General features: G+C 36.6%; 2 protein-coding genes across 3 annotated transcripts in view; one reads left to right on the top strand and one right to left on the bottom strand.

Moving 5' to 3' along the window:
- Positions 1–19,879, top strand: part of LOC150109861 (uncharacterized) — a 391,072-nt gene that overhangs the window by 186,992 nt on the left and 184,201 nt on the right. The gene's annotated exons all lie outside the window — the stretch shown is intronic.
- The window catches only part of LOC150109862 (uncharacterized), a 244,348-nt gene that overhangs the window by 69,033 nt on the left and 155,436 nt on the right, over positions 1–19,879 (bottom strand). The gene's annotated exons all lie outside the window — the stretch shown is intronic.

Below are 19,879 nucleotides of genomic sequence, written 5' to 3'. Positions count from 1 at the left end.
GACTGTGAAGAGGTGTTGGGTGTTAGCTGCTTCAATGGATTTGGTAGAGAGAGAGAGAAAGAAGGGGAATTATAGATGATAGTTCTGATGAACATTCACCATGGAAATATCTATGGATGATTCCTGCAGTAGCTATTAGACATCTGTGTGAGAGTAGCTGGAGTGAGTTGGTAAGAGACAAGTCATTAATCAGTTTGACTGCCCTCTTCAGCACTGCATTGAGTGTTTTTAGGGAACTCTTAGGGAGGGGAGCACCTCCTAAGATGTGTAAGCAGTACTCGATGGATGGACAGATTTGTGATTTATACAGGGTTAATAATTGTTCGGTGATAATGTAATGCCTTGAATGAAAGAGGAATTATAATTTTTTGGATGCTGAGGAGGCAATGGTTGTAATGTGTTTATGCCAAGCGAGTCTTGATGTCAAGGTAATCCCAAGGAGAGAAAGAGATCTTATCTTGCTTAGAGATTTAGATGTCATCAAATATAAGGCTGGGATAATATGGTTCTTATTTGTGGGAAATAAGGCAGAACTGTACTTTTCAGGTATTTAAATTGACAAGTTCCATTGAAGAATGGTCTGGAGATCAGAATTTAGGCTTGTAGAGGTTGTTGCTCTTTGAATTGTGGAGATTTGTTTGGTGCAAGGTTTGTCAAGTGAGAAGGAGGAATGTAGTATACTTTTGTTGGAAAAACTGTGTTGGATTGGTAGTCAGCTGGAGCAGGTCATTGATATTTATTCAGTTACAACAATGTTCAAAATATTCGAATATGCATTTTGATTTATTATTATTGATACGTATACCAAGTTTCACTGTGTAGTTTGGGATGTGTTCAAACAGAGCTGTAATACCAATATTTCAACTCTATGTCAGTAGTCATTCTCAAGTTATACATTTCCTCATAAAAATAAATGATCGTATACACTGACATATCATTAACGTGTCTAATTGGCATTCACCCCTACACTCTGATACTAGAGATTCACTACATTACTATTAACATAGAAATAATAGAGTTTTTTCCATTTAGAAACTTGAGATTTTTGTCCAACAAATCAAGTAAACCAAGCTTGAAGAATGCATGCAGTTAAAAGATTTATATGATAACTGGCCTCATAACCATAGATGCTTCAGCTGTAATTCTTCCAGGTAACAATAACAACAAACCATCAACAAGGTCTAGTGAAAATTAAAATAATTTGGTTGACTTTTTCTTGCAGAACACAGTATTCTGCAAAATAAAATATAAAGAAGTGAGCCAAATCATTTTATAACTAATTATAGTACAGATATGACAATGAGTAAATGAAACAATTCAAATTGCAATGGACAAAGAGACCTAATATAAATAAAATTATTTTATTTTTATTGTGGACCTCTTCTGATTTTAATTCTCCACACTCTTGTTGAATCCTTGGATGTTGTCATATATTTTTCATAGTATTAAACACACACAAACTCATATAGACATTTACTTAACTGGCTTTTGAATTGTTTCATTTTCTCATTGTTGTGTTTGTTGGGATTACATTCTCTGGGTAAGAGATGTTCATCAAGCATCCTCCACATCTTCTACTTCTCCATCTACTTGATAGAGAGTGTAGCATCATTCGTCACTCCATAATTCAGCTTTCCAAGCTTCCACATCCCACTGTATATGCTCTTTGCACCACCACTGAAGATGATTCTGAATGTTGCCCCAGGTAATGTGGAGCTTGCACATTGTGGTCCTATCATGAAAACCCATGTTGAAAGTCTTAGTTCTGAATATTTTATGAAATTTGTGTTCCAGTCAATGGCTGGAACCCTGCATTCAACATCTTGGCTGACGAATGACAGTTTTTACCTATTATCCTTCCTAGCACCTTATGGTCATGTTAGGTAAATGTGGTTGGTCATCCACTTCAGGTAGTACTTGCAGTTGACTCCTGCACTTCCATCTCAGTATGATATCTCTGTTGACCTGAGATGGCTCAATTTGTGAACAATTTTCTGCAAATTGTTTGCCTCTTTCAAACTCCATCAGTTCTCACAGCCATTTCACCCGGACACAGTTGAACTAACTTGGGTGCATCACATTCCTCCAGTTTATACCAGCTACAAACATGTGACTCGTTGCAAGGCATGATGCACCTTGCCCATGGAGATGTTTGTTTATTTATTTCCAAGCAGTGTAGCAGGCATCCTAACCAGATCTAAACCATCAAAAAGCAAATTTAGTATAGGAAGAAATAGCTGTCCTAAAAAAAGTTATACAAGAAAAAAAAAGTGATAAAAGCTGATAAGGGTAATGCAAGTTCATTATGAATCAAGAGGAATACAACAGAAAAATGCAGGATTTTCTAGATGATAAATCTGCATATCAAATAAGTTATAATATAATGAATAATAGAATAATATATTGACACCCCACTGTCTTAAAAGAAAAATATGTTCATAATTTATTTTTAAAAAAAGTTACTTCTTGGCCCAAAGAAATCATCAATAAATCAAAACCCATTCATGTTAAACCACCCCATATTTACGAGATCCCCTAAAATTCATAAATCATTACCATCTATACCCTATGGTTGATAATATAGATACTCTCACTTACAGTTTTTTCACTAAGACACTTTCTCTCCTCACAGGTAACTCCTCTACTTTTATAAACAATTCTGCTCATTGCAAATCTCTAATAAAAAAAAAAAAATTAATCATCCTTGAAAATTCAAATAATGGTTATTTTTCAGATCACATCCTTATCTACTAATGCCACTAACAGATACACTTGGTTTAATATTCAAACTTCCCCTGATATTTTTGAATTATTTATGCATGCGGATTACTTTACCACAAGGAGAAAATCTTACAAACAGATTAATGCTACTGCAATGGGTCCTGCCCCCTCGCATTTTGGCCAGTTTTTAGATGGAGAATTTTGAGAACAAAGCTTTCAATAGCGTCTTTCAAACCTTGAGTTTGGTTGCACTGTGTATATGATAACTTGCCATTTGGCCCAATGGGCAAGACACTGGATTCCTTTTTAACTCACCTAAACAGCAATATTCTAAGATACACATTTCTCATTAGAAAAAAATGAATCAAATAACTGTCTGTCCATTCTTCACGAAGTAGAAAAAGACAAGAATCCTACTTGTCTCTTTCAGATGGTGTTTTCTATTTATAAAAAACAAATTAGTAGAATAGTGATAAATAAAAGTTTTCATACAAATTATTCTTTTTCATATTTAGGATTAGGTCTGTACTTACACTTTTCAGGGCACTAGAGTGCTTCAGGGTTCCCCTTGTATGTTGCCATGAAATTTTACAATATTTTATAAAACAAGGAAGACATTGATGTATAATATGATAAAATTTGTGATGAAATATATTAGAAATATGTTGAAAGTTTATTTTTCCCTTGGTTAGAGTATAATAAATTTAGTTTAATCCTTTATCCAAGTGTGAGCAAACAAAGTTTGCGCCTGAAAGTATCTTCAGGACTGGGGTAAGGTGGTACAACACCAGGGTACTCCTTGCAAAGGTGGAGCAAGCTACCAACACTCCTATCTCAGTATCTCCCATAATGCAAAACACATCTCCTTGCGGCTATGTCTAATGTTATGCATTAAGGAAGGGCCACAACCCAGTTTCGACCTTTATTGAGGTCTCTTCAGTGGGAGCCAGGCCCAAGTGGAGATACCAAGCAGAAGCATTAGCAGGTCATCTCTACCTATAGGAGTTGCCAAATGGTGTGCCACCCTTTTTTAATAAATTACTCTGGATTTAGAGAAAGATGTTGAAAGTTTATTTTTCACTTGGTTAGAGTATAAAAAATTTAGTTTAATCCTTTATCCAAGCGTGAGCAAACAAAGTTTGCAACTGAAAGTATCTTCAGGACTGGGGTAAGGTGGTACAACACCAGGGTACTCCTTGCAAAGGTGGAGCAAGCTACCAACACTCCTATCTCAGTATCTCCCATAATGCAAAACACATCTCCTTGCGGCTATGTCTAATGTTATGCATTAAGGAAGGGCCACAACCCAGTTTCGACCTTTATTGAGGTCTCTTCAGTGGGAGCCAGGCCCAAGTGGAGATACCAGGCAGAAGCATTAGCAGGTCATCTCTACCTATAGGAGTTGCCAAATGGTGTGCCACCCTGGTGTTGTACCACCTTACCCCAGTCCTGAAGATACTTTCAGTTGCAAACTTTGTTTGCTCACGCTTGGATAAAGGATTAAACTAAATTTTTTATACTCTAACCAAGTGAAAAATAAACTTTCAACATCTTTCTCTAAATCCAGAGTAATTTATTAAAAAAGGGTGGCACACCATTTGGCAACTCCTATAGGTAGAGATGACCTGCTAATGCTTCTGGCTGGTATCTCCACTTGGGCCTGTCTCCCACTGATGAGACCTCAATAAAGGTCGAAACTAGTCTGGGTTGTGGTCCTTCCCTTAATGCATAACATTAGACATAGCCGCAAGGAGATGTGTTTTGCATTATTGGAGATACTGAGATAGGAGTGTTGGTATCTTGCTCCACCTTTGCAAGGAGTGCTCTGGTGTTGTACCACCTTACCCCAGTCCTGAAGATACTTTCAGGTGCAAACTTTGTTTGCTCACACTTGGATAAAGGATTAAACTAAATTTATTATATATTAGAAATAATAAAAAAAAAATAACAGCTCCTTGAAACACTTGGATTCAAATACAAAACACTTGGGCTAAATCTGGCTGAGATTAAATATATCTGGAGTTCCTCACTAAGATGGATTACAGTATTTTTCTAGTCTCGATATCCAGTCATCTAGAAAAATGTGGGGATTATTATCTGGCCCAGATCCTTAATTTTAAGGAGATTTACAGTACATGAGTGCAATATCAATTCTAAAAATTATATATAACATCAATTAAAACCATAAACAGGGCAATATAATAATTCCTTAAACATTTAAAGAAAGATATTATCAATGTCTCTCAACAATTTAATGTACTATTTGCATTCAGTAGTTATTCTTTCAGATCAGTTCTTTCTTTCTTTTACTTGCAGCATAATGATAGAATTCTTTTGGGTTGTCTTTAACTTGCAGAGCCAGTTTCTTTTCATGCTCAGGCTTAGCTTTCTGTACAACACTTGTGACTCTTCTGGCCTGCTGCTTATAATTATCATAACAGACATCATCCTTATGCATACGTTATTCCTTCCATATAGTCTTTTTCTAACAGATCTGTTGCTTAATTAGACTACACATCCATTTCACTTATAGTCTATTTATTCTTCGAACTCTAGTGACACATTCTGATAGCGCATTATTTAAGTATTTTTTAAACACTTCCCGTGCACTGTTGATATCCTTCCCATCCAATAACTGATACCATGGCACAGAACTCAGCATACCCCCTTCAAGTAATCATAATTTCCTGCTTTGCAGTTCAGCATGTAACCTTTAGGGAATGAAACATTCATAAACTTAGCCACTTCCCAAGTGAGTGAAGTGCCAGAATACTTATGTCTTTAACCTTCTCTGACACTATAATTAGATCTAACACTCTTTGATCATGAGTTCCTTTTGTCACATGCTCCTTGAGGAAGTTGTCTTGCAACAGCTCAATAAATTCAATTTCATTTTTCTCATGCGATTTCATAGCTACCCAATAAATGTTCAGATAATTAAAGTCCCCATTATGATAAAGTCCCACCCATCATATTTATTTGGTGATGCATTCTTTGTTACTAGCAACCAATCCATCAGGTCTGCAACAACACCTCACTATGTATTTAATCTTGTTAGACTCCACCTCACACCAGATGGCTTCAAACTTACTATCACATGAAAAACTGTTACTAGTATTGCTGTAATTAGTCTCAACTCTAAATGGATTTCAAGTCATCTGATATCATTAGTAGCATGTCCTTCCTCTCCTATCCTGTCTAACCTTCCTTAAAATACTATTCCCTTTGCACTTGATACCAGTTAGTACATTTGCTTCTGATAGCCAGGTCTCACTAATGCTTACAATATGAGGTCTCAATATATTAACCTAGGCAACAAACATAATAAATTACCTGCATGCTCTTTTGTTTACACTTGTCTGTGGTCTGCATGACACTGTTCAACAACTTGCAGATATGTTCTTATCTAGTTCCTTACATATGCATACATCATTACACATGCTTGATAGGTCCAAACTGGATGAACACAGAATCATTCTATCTTCATAATCATTTTCATAATAATAACCATTCCCATCATTAACACAGCTATCTAACATTGTTGTTCTTATACATAGATTCTCACAATTTCTCCCATCAGAATATTTAGTTTCCTTTACTCTCTGTGTTTGGTCTTATATCAGTCATTTTTTCAAGACTCAAAATATATGAATAAATATAAATTAAATAGTATTTGTATTCTTGATTTTTTTTTTAAAAAAAAAGGGCATGTGATCTATTTAGATATTGATTTGAAGCAATGACACCCTTTTTCTGAGCTATATATATATATATATATATATATTATAGTGATATAAGAAATTTAACAGAAAGCAATTTTTTTTTTTATATTTAATTTTAATTATTTATATTTTTAATTCGTAAATTTTAAATCTTGTTGTTTTGGGCCCTTAAATTCACCCTAATTTTTCGGGACTCCCAGCTAGAGCCTCTTGTGCCTGTACATAAGTACAGCCCTGTTTAGGATGTATGATTTCATATGAAGATGAAAAGGATATAAATACAGGTATAACTAATTCTTGGCACAAAACAGACTCAACCAATAGTTTATAATGTAATAGTTTTACCAATACCAATATACGAGGGTGTGCTGAAAAGTGTCGATAATCATCATGAAGGAATTGAGGTAGAATCGTATAACTTGCACATTATTCTACATATTCCCCATGAAGTGTTATACACTTATTACAATGCTGCTGCTGCTTCTTCTGCAGCTTGACCCACTTAAGTGGGGTCGCTGTTTTTGGTGAGTCTCATCCACATCCTCCTATCTTGGGCTGCAATAACATCCAAATTCTTCATCCTCAAGTCCTCCTCCACCAGCTCCCTCCATCTCTTCTTTGGCCACCCATGCTTCCTCTTATCCTGCACATCCATCTGCATGACCTTTCTTCCCACATATTTGTCCTCCCTCCCTCCCCATCACATGACCAAACCATCTCAACCTTGCCTCCTGTATCTTTGCTCCTAAGTTTGTAACTTCCATCATTCGCCTCACATAGTCATTTCTCAGACGATTCTTTCTGGTGACATCACACATCCCCCTAAGCATGCTCATCTCCACTACCTCCATCCTGCTGATGATATTTTTCCTCGGAGCCACAATTTTCATAGCATACGTCATAGCTGGTCTCACTGCTGTCCTATAGATTTTGCCTTTTAGATTGATCAGCACCCTCGTATTGTACAGCACTCCAGCCATCTCTCTCTCTCTCCAGTTCCTCCACCTCGCTTGTATCCTGCATCCCACTTCCTTCTCAGCCTCTCCATCCTCTTCCACTGTTGAGTATCTAAAGTATCTAACCTTGCTGATGACATTTCCTTCCAGCTCCAGATCTGTCTCCTGGCTGCCATCTTCTTTGCAACACATATACTCCGTCTTACTTCTGCTCAGTCTCATACCTCTCTCTCCCAATACTTTCCTCCATCTTTCTAGTTTAGCTGCCACTTCTTCTCTTGAATCTGCACACAGCAAGATGTCATCTGCATACATCATTTGCAATTAGCTGATATAAAAGTCTTTCCCTTGTTGCACAAACCAGTCCCCTGATATGACTTTATCATCTGTGGTAAATTTTGCTCGTTTGAAGTGTTTCTTTAAATTTTAGAATGGAAAATAATCATATGAGGGCAGGTCTGTTGAGCAGTGTGAGCAGGTGCATTATCTTGCAAAAGCAACACACCTCTGCTCAGTTTCCTGTGGTGTTTTTTCTTCAGTACCTCCATTTCCTCCAGAGCTTTTAATAAACTGCTGCTGTAACAGTTTCACCTTTTTATTGAGGTACTTGGTAAGGATTATGCCATCTGTGTGCCAAAAGACAATGGCAAGAACCTTTCCTGCTGGTTTTTGGATTTGCAACTTCTTTCGCTGTGAAGAATCTTTGTGTCTCCACTCCATTGACTGTTATTTGGTCTCCGAGTCATAATGATGACTCAGAGACCAAAGGCATGTTTCATCAGCAGTTAAAATATGAGCCAAAAATTTGCACCTGATCTCAAAATGACCAAAATCCCTTGAGATGACATCACGCATTCTTTCTTTTAGCATTCAAACATTTGGGAACCTACTTCACTGAGAACTTCTGCATGTCCACATGTTGGTGGATAATGACCCCAGCTCATTCCCTGGATAGCCCCAGAGTCTTTGCAATGTTTTTGGCCAGTATTCATAGTGAAGAATTTATGGAGACACAACATACGTGTTAGAAAAATTACTTTACTTAATATTAAGCAAGTAACAATTAACGTTTCAACATTGGTATTGAGGTCATCACCAGGAAATATACATATGTGCACTATACAAGATACATGCTGCTGCACTATACAAAAGTAAAATGAATCAAAATGTTTGTTAATTATTTATCCTAGCCTGACCTCTGGAGAGGAAGAAAAATTGGAACTACATTAAACAGTTTCTACAGTCCTTTCATATTGAGATTTTCTTCTCTCTGGGGTTGTTCTGGTTGCTATATGGGTTGAAGATGGGTCCTCCACATTCTTAGAATAATTAATACATCATTTTTGTTCAGATTTGGATGATGTTTTAACATTTCATAAGCTTCTTTGAATTTTCTTTCAAACCAGGTTTTGGTGTGATGTAGGGACATAGTGCCTTTCCAGTAAATCTTGCATTTGGACTTTTTGTAGTCTGATAGGCTTGTTTTACCATAGTGAATGTATTAAAGTGGCGTTTGTGTTCATCTTTTCTGATTGGGATGGTGTGTCCTGATGTAAGGTACATTATAGGTATGTTGAATTTTGTAAAATCCTGGGTGGGCAAGGTATGGAAGAGGATCTTTGAAGGAGTGAAGTAAATTTCTTAATTTTGCCAGGGTTTGAAAGTTGTCTTGATGTTGTATTTTTTAAGTAGTGTTCTGTTTATTCTGAAATCCCCCTAATGTAGGGTATGGCATTCTTGTAATCTTTTTTGCTTTTAATGGCATTTTTATGGAGGATCTTGTGAATTTTTTTTTTATTGTAGCCATTTTTTACAAATGTTTGGTTTAATGATTTCCAATTCTTGGTTCAGAGCTTGTTCATTGGAGCAAATTAGGGCTGTGTGTTTGAGGATGCTGATGGCTCCTAGTTTTTGTGTTGGGTAGTTGTATGAATTTTTATGTATGTATTGGACTGTTGGTATTGATTTGATGTAGACAGTGAAGGAGAGGCAGCCTGAAGGAAGACATGTGACGAGTGTCTGGAAAAGGAATAGTTGTTGTTTTTTTTGATTTTGATGGTGAATTGAATATGTTTATGTTGTTTGTTCAGGGCTTAGGAATGTATTTGATGTTTCACAGCCATGGGGCAAAATGGCAAAAATATCATCAACATATCTATGCCAGACTTTGGATTTCAGGCTGGCCAAATCTGGAGCTCTTTGCCCAAAGTCTTCCATGTAAAAGTTAGCTATTGGTGGGATGAAAGTGGTGAGTCCATGGCCATACCCTCTTTTTGTAGGTAAAAATTATTTTGCCACATGATTATTTTTCTCCCTCTAATTTAGCTGACAAAATACGAATGGAAACATTGTACATATTAAACTCTAATAAACAACTAAGTTGCAACCTAACCAGAACAGAAAAATTGAATAAAGCAAATGAAGGTAATTCTGCCATTGTCCTTGATCAGACAGCATACCTGCTGATAAAATGAACCTATTGGTATCTGACCACAACACATACCAAATGGTGAATTACAACCCTACAAACTGCATCAAAAAGAAAACAACAGAATTAATCAAATCAGTGATCACATGGCCAGAGAAATAACCAAAAAACTTATACTGCATTATGCCCGCGCTCCCAGAATTTATGGCCCACCAAAAATACACAAAACAAATACGCCACTACGACTGATAGGTGAAGGAATTGACAGCCCTAATTATCACTTAGCCAAGAAATTAGCTGTCACACTGAAGGAGTTGGTAGGTCATTCCTCCTACATAAAAAATACACATTTCATACAAGATTATAAACATCACACTCAATGACAAAGATTTATTAGTCAGCTTTGACATAACTGCCCTTTTCACTATTGTCCTTATCAATGATACTGTTCTTCTCTTACAAAACATATTTCGACCCAATATCATGGCCCTCATTGTCCACCTACTCTTCTCCAGGTATTTCGTGTGGCAAAATAATTTTTACCTACAAAAAAAGAAGGTTATGGCCATGAGCTCACCACTTTCCTCCCCAATAGCTAACTTTTACATGGAAGACTTCGAGCAGTGATCTTTAGATTTGGCCAGCCTAAAACCCAAAGATAGGTTCAGATATGTTGATGATATTTTTGCTATTTGGCATCATGGCCGCGAGACATTAAATACATTCCTAAGCCACCTGAATAAATAACACAAACATATCCAATTCATCGTCGAAATCTAAAATAAATATACCTGTAGCTAGTTACCAGCATCTCATTGAAAGTGTGCCAAGGAGAGTTTACAATGTAACTGTGGCCAAAGGCAGGCCAACTCTTTATTGATTTTGCAATAAATACAGTGCTCTCTAAACAGCACTGGTGTCTGGACACTTTTTTCCACATAGGGTAGGATTCATTTTATCCATATGAATAAACAGTTTTTCTCACTACACCTATTCTGTAAGAAGAGGAATGAAAATGTCCCTGTGTAGTTATAAATATCCCCACCACAGACATTAACTACTATTAATGCAAGAAAACCAAGCAGCTTCATTATACCAGTAAATACAGTATGGACTAGGTATATTTGTGTGTGTGTGTGTGTGTGTGTGTGTGTGTGTGTGTGTGTGTGTGTGTGTGTGTGTGTGTGTGTGTGTGTGTGTGTGTGTGTGTGTGTGTTTTCTTTATCATGATTGTAATTATGCACTCAAGGATTTATGGCTATTTTGACCTGCCTCAGAAGCCACCAGCAAGTCTCTTCAATGGATGACCTAGTTTTCTGTTTCCTGATGATTTTTAAAAGAACTTGTTGGTTAGTCTTTTTATTTGTGTGTGTGTGTGTGTGTGTGTGTGTGTGCGTGTGTGTGTGCGCACGTGTTTTCTTTATCATCACTGTTATTATGCACTCAAGGATTTAATGCAAGTTCTTGGCACTAGCAAGTCTCTTCAATTGATGACCTAGTCTTCTGATTCCTGATGGTTTTATAAAAGAACTTGTTGGTTAGTCTTTTCATTTGCATTCACTTAACATTTTGAATCCAGTGGTATTAATATTTCTTTATTTTCTGCATTATTATCAATTTATGGCTTAATTCTTTCATTATTTCTTTTATGATAAAATTGTAGTTTGCTGTTTTTTTCATGGATTTATTTCAGCTGATATTAATCTACCCTATCTTTTTGTTTTATTGTTCAAATTTCACTTTCATACAGGGGGAGGGGTATTTACAATTTAAAGTTTACAACTGATATCATTTTGTAAAAAATGATATCAGTTGCTTTGATATCATTTTTTACGAAAATGATATCAAAGCAACTGATATAACCACAAGAAAGAACATATCTTAAAACTCTTTAACCCTCATGTTTCATCAACTTATAATAATTTGTTCTTTTTCTTTTAGGATATATAACAAGACATGTCAGAAGTTTTGAAGAAATTCAAAGACACAGAGATGCGGGCTGTCATCAAGTTTCTCATGCTGCAAGAAAACTCTTGCAAATGAGATATACCAAAATTTGCATGCAACTTTGGGGGACTGTGCCCCAGCATATGCAATAGTTGTCAGATGGGTGTCCAAAAGTAACACTAGGCATCCAGAGATAACAAATGCCCCAGGTCAGGAAGACCCCATAGCAATCATACCTGAAAACATCAATGCAGTGCATGCCATGATCCTTAATGATAGACAAATACCAGCCAATTCTTTCTTTTAAGGTTACACGGTGATCAGCATTCATAGTAAAGAATTTATGGAGACACAACACACCTGTTAGAATAATTATTTTACTTAACATTAAGCAAGTAACAATCGATGTTTTGACCTCTGTATTGTCACTGCACTATACAAAAGTAAAATTAATCTAAATGTTTGTTAATTATTTATCATAGCATGACCTCTGGAGAGAGAAAAAAAAATTGGAACTACATTAAACAGTTTCTACAGTCCTTTCATATTGAGATTTTCTTCTGTCTGGGGTTGTTCTGGTTGCTATATGGGTTGAAGATGGGTCCTCCACATTCTTGGAATAATTAATACATCATTTTTGTTCAGATTTGGATGATGTTTTAACATTTCATAAGCTTCTTTGAATTTTCTTTCAAACCAGGTTTTGGTGTGATGTAGAGACATAGTGCCTTTCCAGTAAATCTTGCGTTTGGACTTTTTGTAGTCTGATAGGCTTGTTTTACCATAGTGAAGGTATTAAAGTGGCGTTTTGTGTTCATCTTTTCTGATTGGGATGGTGCATCCTGTTTCTCCTATTTAAGGCACGTTGAATTTTGTAAACCACCCTGGGTGGGCAAGGTATGGAAGAGGATCTTTGGAGGAGCTAAGTAAATTTCTTAATTTTTCCAGGGGTGTTTGGAGGTTGTCTTGATGTTGTATTCAAGTAGTTTTCTATCTATTTTTTCTGATATCCCCCTAATGTAGGGTATGACTATGGCATTCTTGTAACCTTTTTTTTTGCTTCTAAATGCATTTTATGGAGGATCTTGTGAACTGTTTTTTTTTCAGTTTAGCCATTTTTTACAAATGTTTTTTCCATTCCTTCTGCAAAGTGGTAAGTTTAGACACAGAAGTTGGATGTATTGTTCTAGCCCAAATCCGACATTCAAGTTCATTCCAAATGGCCTCTATAAAATTGAGGTGTCGGTGCTTTGAGCTGGCCACTCCAAATTCTGTACACTCAATCCTCAAACCATGTTGAAATGGAGTGTGCTTTATTATTAATATTACATAACACCTCCAAGGAGTCTAATGACTCATCGAGGGAGGGTACCTCTTCTACAACTCTGTCTCCACCACTCAGTTCACCAACTACAAAGAACTGCACTACAATCATCATCTACACCAACACCATCTACTGTCCACCACCACCACTAGTATTTTCACAGACAATCAAAATATCCATGCCCACAGTGGGATTCGAACCCACAGCCTTTTGGCTGGAGAGTGGATATGCTAACCACTCAGCCAACCAGGCCAACAGCATGTTGTCATGTTGAGAACAAGAATGGCCCGTCTCTGTAAAACTGGTAAAGCGTAGGCATTGCAGCATTGTTTAGAATGTCCCAATACTTAATGGCATCCATGTTTCCATCCACAACCATCAACGACCATATCATGAGAAACATCTCCAGACTATGACACTGTCACCACCAAATTTAACAGTTGGGATGACACTTGCTTTATATGTCATGGAAGTAGTCAAGGAATTGTTTGAGAAAAGCAGTATCAGACTGCGTACCCACAATCAGGAGGATAAACCAAGAGGTTATTAAGTGGATGATTAGAGACATAAGGCAAAAGTTGCAAAAAAAAGTAAAACATCATGGAGGGAGTATAAGGAAAAGGCAGTCAGCATACTCATAAGTGGTGCACTATGAAGACAAGAGGAGTTACCAGTATGGTAAGAAAGATTAAATCAGATTACAAGAGAAAATTAATTCAGAGTAAAAACATGCCTCCTCTCCAGCAGTCTATACTTTGCAATTACTGCAAAAAACTTGCTACCCTTATCTGCTCCACTAAAGACCAGCTCCCTCCTCTTTCAGTGCCTGGTGTATATAGAGTACCTTGTTCTTGTAAACTTGCCTACTTCAGACAAACAGGAAGGTCAGCATCCATCCGGTTAGAAGAACATAGTTCTTACATCTGCAAACACAATTATGGTCAATCTGGCCTTGCAGACCATGTTTTGGATACTTCCCACAGGATCTCCTAGGAAAAAACTACCATGCTCCACCATAGTAAATTCAAAAAAGAAAGACTATTCTTTGAATCTGCATCTGCACTCAGGAATCAACTTAATTTAAACAAATACAGTTGCATTAAACTTCCCAAAATTTGGGAAACTTTAATTATCAGAGATCCCTCTTTACATCCTAGGCCACCTGCAAATGCTCATAGAGGGTGCACCACCTAGATAGGACTTTAGTTTCACTCTTATTGTATTTGTGTGTGTGTTGTTACAAAAAGTTTTTGTAATCCCCAAAGATGTCTCTGTGACGGAGATGAAATATTGGAAGTATTAAAATTAGTTTTAATTCTTTCTCAGTGCTGTTAATATTCCATTAAACCTCTAACGTGAATTCTTCACAGTATTTAAGTCTCAACATACATATATTTAGAAATGTATGTACATTTAATCATACAAATACAACATTTATTTTACAAATGATATTCTATCTTTTTCAATTTAGCTACTTGAATACAAACTCTACCCTACAGTTCTTTATGAACTGGTCAATAACATCATCATAAAAAGTTGGTTGTAACTTAATTTTCCTAAGCAACTCGCACACTTGTCAAGGCTGGCTGAAGCTCACTGGCTAGAGCTACTTTGACTACATATGGCCCGAAGCAACAGGGTGAGATGACATGGAGGGAGCGGAAATGGCTATGCGCATGCATGAAATCACAGTGCTGAAGCAAGGACCTGGATGCTCCCACAACCGAGCAAGCCAAGGTAGCTTAATAAATGTATGCATTTATAAACAAATAAATATTACTTCTTTCTAAATTAATGAGCTTGTGCAGCAAGCATGGAGAATTCGCCACTGGATTCCAATTTTGGAAAAGGTGCAAATTGTCTGTCTTTTACATAACTAATCCATAACACCAGTTTTTTCTCGAATGCCTTTATTTTGTCGTAGGCATCAAGAACAGTTAAAGAATTTCCCTGAAGGGAGAGATTTAGTTCATTTAATTTGGAAAAAATGTCTGAAAGATAAGACGGTATTGATAACAGTGCTTCGTCAACAAGGAGTGATGCGAAATCAGAATTAAGTTTATTTACAACCAATAAAACTTCGTGCCTTAAATGAAATAACCTTGTTAGTACTTTGCCCTTGGAAAGCCAGCGAATTTCAGAATGAAGCAAAAGTGTGTATATTCACTGCCCATTTCATCTCAGAGAGTACTGAAAATAACCTGTTATTTAACGGTTGAGTTTTAGTAAAATTAACTAGCTTGACAACATTGTATAGCACATTTTTAAATTCTGGTGGCATTCCTTTGGAGGCTAATGCTTCCCTATGTATGAAATCCGGAGCCTACTTCCTTGACCTTAAAAACAACTCCACTAGGCCTGCCTGTAAGGCCACGAGCTCCATTAGGAAAGAAGCTTATACATTTTCCCTACTGGATCCCTTTGTGTATTATGTAATTATTGAGAGTGTGAAATATTTCTTCTCCAGTTGCTCGGAATGGCAAAGTTCTACAAAACAGAATATCGTCATGAATGTTGTTATCATGCGAATATCTTACGTAGCATATTAACTGCACATCATATGCAACATCAACAGTCTCGTCTATTTGTAACACATAATAAGGTCTCTTCTTATTTATTGCAATTAACTGAGATTTTATGTCACCTACCATATCATTAATTCTACGACTGACAGTGTCATTTGAAAGAGGAATCAAATCAACATCTTTTAGTAACTTGTTGCCAATCATAGTTTTTACCACATCTTTAATAGCTGGAAGTAGTACATTTTCCTCTATCGAATGAGGTTTCCCTATTTTCGCTATGCACAAACTTAAGAGATAGGATGCTTCCAGTGCCTTGCTATTAATCGAACCCATGGCCGAAATTATATCTTCCCCACGACTTAATGTGGGGAAGATATAATTAAGTATCACTGAAAAAATTCAGTTGGCATCTTTCCAGTACTGAGGCTTAAATTAAACAGCTCAATCAGAGGAACTGATAATTCATTTGCACATTCTTGTAATACAGGGCCAGTATGCAATCTAATCCCATGACCCTATTTGCATTAAGGTTTTGCTATATCCGAAGACACCTCCAATTCTTCATCCTCTATTCTCCTATCATATCTGGCATTGCAAGATCACACGCTAGATGGTCCACCCTTGCAAAATGATCACTCATTATCTCATGTTGAAAGTTTTTTCATTGATTATACTATAAATTAAAGATGCGAAGAAATTATATTTTTGGTTTCATCCTTTATCCATATGTAAGCAAACAAAGCTTGCATGTGAAGTCACTTCACAACTGGGCTACTATATATATAGAGGCTAGTGACTAAACAACAGTTGCCCTAGTATCCCATAATGCAATACACACATCCTTACAAACATGTATAATGCTATGCATTATAGGAAGGGCCACTACCCAGACTGAAACCGCTCTAGGTAGTGCATAAAAGATGAAACCAAGAATATGATTTCTTGGCATCTTTAATTAATAGTGTAACGAAGTGGAAAAAACTTTCAACATCTATTTCTAATCCAGAGTATTTTAGTAATAAGGTAAAGACACCTTTAGACTACTTGTATATGGAAATATAGCTTTTGCATTACTTCAACCTTCGTATCCCTTCTGGGTGTGGCTCTCACCAATGAGAGCTCAATAAAGGTCAGAACCAGTCTGGGTAGTAGCCCTTTCCATAGCATTATACATGTTCATAAGGATATTTGCATTGCCTTATGGGATATTAAGGTAATCGATGTTAAATTTTTAGACTCTGTATAGTCCAGTCATGAAGTGACTTCATACACAAACTTTGTTTGCTTACACTTGGATAAAGATTGAAATTAATAATATAATTTCTTGGCATCCTTAATTTATACTCAATAACTCAAGTATTCGCTTTGCTTATCTCATTGCAATCAGTACTTTTTAAAGTCATTCTTCCATGGTCATCTCACCCTTTCCCCCTTTTACTTGCCACATAGCAGAAGAACTCTTCAGGATTTCTTTTGTCTCATCAGCTAGTTTTATCTCATAATTAGTTTTGGCCTTCCTTACCATACAGTCATTCTTCTTGCCTGTGCCTCAAACTGCTCATAGGCATGCTGATTACCTTTTTCTTTATACACTCTCCACAACTTTTGTCTGCAAATCTTGCTTAATGATAACTCTGCCTGATTTTTCTTTCTGAATTGGGGTCTACAGTATGATAATTCTTTCTTCAAACACTCCTTAACTATGTCTCATGCACCATCAGCATCTCTCCCCCTCCAAAATCATATGCCATGCTACTGCTGAAAGCTGACTCCTGAGCTTGTCCTTAACTTTCTGTTTTGCAACTAGGTCAATACACGATTATGTTCCTCAAGTGGGACAGCATAGCTAGGTTGGTTACTGTTAAGGTCTTCGATGCTACTACCAGAGAATCCGGCACTGTTGAACTTCATGTCTTATCCATTACATGCTATCTCTTACCGGCTGTATAAATTCCATTTTCTTGAGAAAGTACTGTTCAGTGAGAGTTCAGAAGTGCAAGTCAGGATGTTTAGTGGGGGGGGGGGGGGAATACAGGCGACATGTTTTGCTAATGCCAGTAACGTTTGGCCAAGTTGAACTAACCAGTGCCAAAAACTTTTCACCCTTATTCTGAATATGGCTAGCATTATTATACATAAATTGCAATATCTCCTTTCCTTGCAACCTCCTTTACATCTTGTGTTGCTTAATCAACTAAAGTTAAAAACCTGGGGAGCCGTGTGATCGTTCTCCAACTTACCAAACCTTTGGTTATCTGGACCCATAGTTGCCTGCATCCTACCCCCCCCCCCCCCCCCAAATTCTAGTTATCTTGACTCTACACTTACGAACTCTAACTGAACAGTACTTTCTCAAGACTCGTATACCCAGATCCATTCAAATGCAAGCCATCCACCTTATATAAATCCTTCCTTCCTTCCATCGAACTCACTCATCACATCCACACCATTCCTTCTGTACAATCTGCACACTGACTCGTTCACGATCATGGCTCCCCATCTCTGCCTCTATCACACTGTGACAATAGACTCGCATAAATCTTCTCATACTTCCGCAACATTTTTGTATATAGAGTACTGCGGAAATATAAGGAAATGGGCACTCGCTGTCATATTACATAACATTCTTTCTGATTAACTGCCGAATTTTACATTCTCTTCACATTCATACTACTTTCCAACTCTGCCTTTAATTCCTCTAAATCTTTGCATGCCTTTCTTTTCACCCTTGAAGTTCCACTTCATTTTCCCTACTCATAGAGGCTACAGTCAAATTTATAGTATTCCATTCTTGATGTGTATCATCAAGAGGTGTATAGAATGCTATGACAATATTATGTGAAATGTTTACATTATTACTAACTTCCTATTGACAGATTCCTCCAAATTAGTCTCAGGACTCCAATATTGTCAGAACTTATATTTCAGTCTTCTTATTCTATCAGTCCAATCCATATCACTCCTTATCATCCATTAGATCTTTTTTCCTGCCATTCTTGAAGCACTGTTTTGATAATCTTTCCTCTCCCATTCATTCTGTCATTGATTTTTACAGCAAATATTGCTATAACAAAATGAAAATTTCAACCAAAGCACTGCAGGTACAGTGCTGTGCTATAATAACTTATAATTAGGTTTCATAAGAAAACATCATGAAGAAATGATTAAACTTACTTATTTCATCTCTATCATAGACATCGTTTGGATAGGTACAATATAAAAATTGTAATAACACACACACACACACACACACACAATAAGTGGAAGATGTTAAACTAGAAACCTGAAGTCCAAAGAGGGTGCCCTCTATGGATGCTGGTGTGAAACTAGTTTAAAAAACTTTCAGCACCTGTTCTAAAAAAAAAATTGCACTGTAGTCAACTGTCTATTATGATCATGGTCCTGAGGAGTTTTCTATGATGAAAGTCAACTATACATTTATTCAGTTAACTCCTCACACTTATCTTTGTGTATTCTGTTGTCTGTTTTCATATTTACCATGCCATTATCATTAAAAATTGTGTCTGAATAGCTGAAATGTTTTACTTTTATATGTCCCTGTTACAGATGCAGCTGTTTTCAAAAGATATGAATGGGGAGATACAAAATGTCTTCCAGTTCATGTCTCTTGTATTTACTAATTAGGAGTCTATTGACTCCATGAAGGTACTCCTTCATGGAGTCTATAGACTCATCTTGAGAGGTCTACTCAACTAGCAACATATCTATCATATTGAACTTTAAAATTATTTACATTCCGGCAATGCATTCCACTCACTAACAATTCTTCATGTAAAAAATCCACTCCTCACACCCTTCTTTGCCACATCCTTATACAACTTGCAGGGATGGTCTCTCATTCTTTCCATTTTAACATTCACTCTTTTTATAATTCCTTCTGTATTAATCCCTTAACCTTGATGGTTAATAAAAAGAATTATTTTAACACGGTTGTAGAATCCATAATTTCAAAAATGAATGTTGATCACCATGTAACACTAAAAGAAAGGATAACCTTGATGGTCTCTATCATATCTCCTCTTTACCTCCCATGCATCATACTTTGTAATCTGCATTCCCTCAACTGCTCTGCATAACCAATACTTCAGAGTGTTGGTATCACTTTGGTATATTCATTCTGGTATATTTAGTATATTCATCTGGGGACTCTCTCCAATGTTTCCACATCACAATGAAAACTAAATGACCAAATTTGAACACAATGTTCCTTGTGTGGACTGATGATTGCCTTATGT

Source organism: Typopeltis vanoorti, chromosome 1 (genome assembly GCF_054136105.1).
Source record: "Typopeltis vanoorti isolate ZY-2024b chromosome 1, IOZ_Tvanoo_1.0, whole genome shotgun sequence".
NCBI lineage: Eukaryota > Metazoa > Arthropoda > Arachnida > Uropygi > Thelyphonidae > Typopeltis > Typopeltis vanoorti.
This window is presented reverse-complemented; position numbering and strand designations above follow the sequence as displayed.